The 4039-nt window shown below is 45.7% G+C and overlaps 1 pseudogene across 1 annotated transcript; it reads right to left on the reverse strand.

Annotated features, from left to right (window-relative positions):
* Positions 1 to 3646: 3646 nt before the first annotated feature.
* Positions 3647 to 4033, reverse strand: LOC116547990 (annotated as a pseudogene). The gene has a single exon (XR_004267257.1). The product of XR_004267257.1 is annotated as an immunoglobulin heavy variable 3-21-like (transcript).
* Positions 4034 to 4039: the final 6 nt, after the last annotated feature.

A 4039-nucleotide genomic window follows, 5' to 3' on the forward strand; every position in this document is an offset into this window, starting at 1 on the left:
CAAATGCTTTAATATGTATACATCTATATATAATATTAGGTATGATGATATTAATTCTATCAAATAGTATATAAAATTATATTTCTATACTATATATATGTGATAGTATTTGGTAGAATTGTTTGTCTATCTATCTCTCCATCTCACACTTGTCCTAGACCTCTCACAAAATGAATATTGAGATGATTTATACATTCACTGGATAACTACCACACTGGTGCCATTTATTCTTCTGATACTTCACTAATAACTTATTAATTGATCAATTCTCACCTAGAGATTCTTACCTGCTTTGGATCTGTGTTTTCACCCAAAGCTTATCTTGAATTGTAAACCCCAAGTGTCAGGTGAGGGGTCTGGTGGGAGGTGATCAGATTGTGGGATTTGTTTCCTCCAGGCTGTTCTGATAGAGTTCTCAGGAGATCTGGTTGTTTGATAAGTTTTTGGCTCTTTCTCCTTCTTCTCCTCTCTCTCTCTTTGTCCTGGTGCCTTGTGGAGAAGGTACGTGCTTCCCCTTTGCCTTCCACCATGATTGTAAGTTTCCTGAGGCTCCACAGCCATACAGAACTCTGAGTCAATTAAATCTCTTTCCTTTACAAATTACCCAGTCTCAGGTGGTATCTTTACAGCAGTGTGAAGACGAACTAATACAGGTCTTTTCCCATTAAATGTGATTTTAATTAAATAAACATTTTTACCATGAGATAAAACAATCTTCATGGTGACTAAATATGTGCGTTGATTTTGACCTGACAGCCATCATATTAAAGATGATGGTGTTCTCAAAAAAATAACACAAATTCAATGAGTTTAATGCAGAGTAACGTTTACTTCTGTTTTGTTCGGAACAAGAAAGTTATGAGTAACATGACATAGTGGGTGGTCTCCTTAGGGTTGGATGCTGTTAAGCAAAAGAAGACAACCCTGGATTGTGGTCACATACGTGCCCTGGCTGGTTCCTCTCTGCATCTGCTCCTCACTGGGGCTCTGCCTTGGGTGGGTTCTGTGCACCTCCTGCTGGCCCTCTTCTGCCCAGGCAGCCCAGCTAAGGGAAGGCTGGAGGATCTGCTTCTGAGACGCCCAGTTCTATGTCTGGCTGCAGGCCAGGAGCTCTGCCGGTACTGGGGGCTGCACCTTGGATCTCTCCTGTGAGACCTCACCTGTGCACTGAGCATCCTCACAGCAAGGTGACAGCGTCAGCTTCACAGAGATTACTGCAGGCAATTTTCAGCAAATCTAATTGTACATTGACTATATAATTCAGCAGCAATGTTCACTGGGTTGTAAGTTTTATGTTACTCATATTCACACACGTGTGTGCGCACACACACACACACACGCACACTGCACGGACATTCATTTACATTTTCCCCAAACTGGACATGTTTTGTATTATTCCTGATAAGTTCAGAAAATTCTGAGGTATTAAGTATAAACTAAAAGATAACATTTTCTATAACCAAACTTACAAATAAATAAGATGAGAAAATAGGGTCAGAAAAATCAAGATTGCATAATTACCTGCAGTCTAATGGTGGTAAGTTGCATAAAGAGACTGTGTTGAGATAGGCTACCAGGTGCTCCAATGATAAACCCCGCAATTATAGCAGAGCAGCAATCTCTGGCAGTGGGGAAGGTAGAGGTTCCCCCACAGGGGATATTTCTTTGACTCCATAAAACTTCCCTGGGCTTCTCTGCAGGCTCGAGGTGTGCAGACTCCTACCCCAGATTCTGCAGTCAGGCAAATCTCTGCTGTTTTCTGGGGGACACTAGAGATACAGACAGTGAGGATAAGGGCCAGACATGCTCTACTCAAGGTCTCTGCACATGGAGAAAAACCAGTGAGAGTGGAAAATGCATGTTCTCGATCCTTTGAACAATTACTATGAAAAATTCAACTCTGTGCCAGGACATCTTGCAAAATTAAGAAATAATGCAATTGAAGTAAATGTGAAAATCACAATTGTTTGCAGATCCACATTTGTTCATATATTTTCTAATAAAACACAGTAAAAGCAGGTGTTCACTACAAAAATCCACAAACAGTGTGTTGACCCTGAAATGGACCTCCCTGCCTCCTCCTACAGGCAGCAAAATGCACGTGGATCTGGGTCCCAGCAGCTGCTTTCTGACGTCTGTGGCATGGCATGGGCCGAAGCTCATGTCATGTGGCCTACTCTAATGGAAGCACTGACTCCTCAGTGATTTGTAAGCAGAGCCATTTCTGGGAGTCCTGGGGGTCCCCTGAGAGGTAGCACTGACTTGCACAAAGTTCAATTATATTTTGCACCTTCCTTGCACAGCACAGAAATACAGGAACCTTCCACCCAATCCTCCCTCCCTCTCTCCTTCACTCAGGGACAGGCTTCCCTCATATGCCATCAGCTTTAAAGCCTCATTCCACCCCCTGTGCATTTTCTCTCAAAGGGATGAATGTAATTCCTACAAAAATTCAGGGAAACTTCATTCTGTCTTGGAGATTTTAGCTGAGAAAATCAATAATAACACAAATGTTACCAGAAAGGGGTCCTAATTCCAGGCCAATGCACAGAGTAAAATGAAAGCCACTTTACATTAAAGTAAGAGAGTAAAGAATGGCCGCTCCATAGGCAGAGCAGTGGCATGGGACGCTGGTTGTCCATTTTTAAGGTTATTTCACAATTGGGAATTCTAACCTGTCATTCTCAATGGCCAGCAGTATCGAAATTAGGCATCCTAGCCAGGCCCTACAGTTACCGCCACCCAGAGCTCCCAGCAAAATGGAAGGTCCATCCTCATTTCTCCTCAAAGTCACAGGTGAGAGTGAAAACTCTGTGACAGCGTGAAAAGGCCAAGATCAGCTCTACCTCAATATCCCATTAGAGAAAACTAGCACTATTCCCTTCATGGCTAATGTCCACTTCATTTCCCAAATGCCTCCACTTCACCGAAGACAGCAGGAGTGTCCAGGCAATGGTGAGCGAGACAGTCCCCCAGCCTACCCAGGTTCTGCAGACCTGAGCCCTGGGATTTTCACTACAGAAAACACATCCTCTATTTTCAGGGAAGAGAAGAAGAAAGGGAACCATGAGAATCAAGTCTACAGAGAAGGAAAATGGATTAGCAGAAAGAGGGTCAACGGAATCAGTCTGAGTGAGATGGTCACAGTTTTACAAGATGAGAGGGGATAGCTGTGAAAAACGTTAGTTTTTAAGTCCTGACCCTGGGTGAGCCTCTCACTTGGCTCCTGTCAGAACTCAAAGCCTGTTCTAATCAGAGATTCCCATGGAGGTCTCTGTCCTGAGTCTAATTGGAAAACACTCCCCATGTTTCCATGCGACTCCTCAGGGCTCTCATCCTGTTGACCAGGAAAGGATTATTTCTGCCCCTAAGGTGACACTGTGGCTTCTGGAGAGGTGAGAATGTGTCCTCCTGTTACAAAAACAAAGAGAAAGGAAAAGAAGTTTTGCCTTTAGAGACATCAGATGTTAGGACAGAATTGTAAATCTGGGAGGTTCCCTGGGGAAATGTGACCAGGCAGCCCCAGACCGTGGCAGGAAGCCAGCCCTTAGCAGCACCTGCACCTGCCCCGAGACAGCCCCGTGCACTGCGTCCGGGCGCCCCCTGGTGGTCTCGGGGCCCCCTGCAGGAGGTTTGTGTCCGGGCTCACACGGGCCTCCCCTCACTGTGTGTCTTTTGCACAGTAATACATGGCCGTGTCCTCGGCTCTCAGGCCGCCTATAGACACAGCGAGTTCTTGGCGTTGTCTCTGGAGATGGTGAATCGGCCCTTCACGGAGTCTGCGTAGTATGTGTAACTACCACTGCTACTAATAGCTGAGACCCACTCCAGCCCCTTTCCTGGAGCCTGGCGGGCCCAGTGCATGCCATAGCTGCTGAAGGTGAATCCAGAGGCCACACAGGAGAGTCTCAGGGACCCCCCAGGCTGGACCAAGCCTCCCCCAGACTCCACCAGCTGCACCTCACACTGGACACCTGCAAACACAGAGACACCCTGGTCAGAAACTGCCACACACATCCACTGTTTCTCTCACTCATGT

This window comes from Sapajus apella, unplaced genomic scaffold (assembly GCF_009761245.1).
Source record: "Sapajus apella isolate SASKATOON/1434 unplaced genomic scaffold, GSC_monkey_1.0 scaffold6081, whole genome shotgun sequence".
NCBI lineage: Eukaryota > Metazoa > Chordata > Mammalia > Primates > Cebidae > Sapajus > Sapajus apella.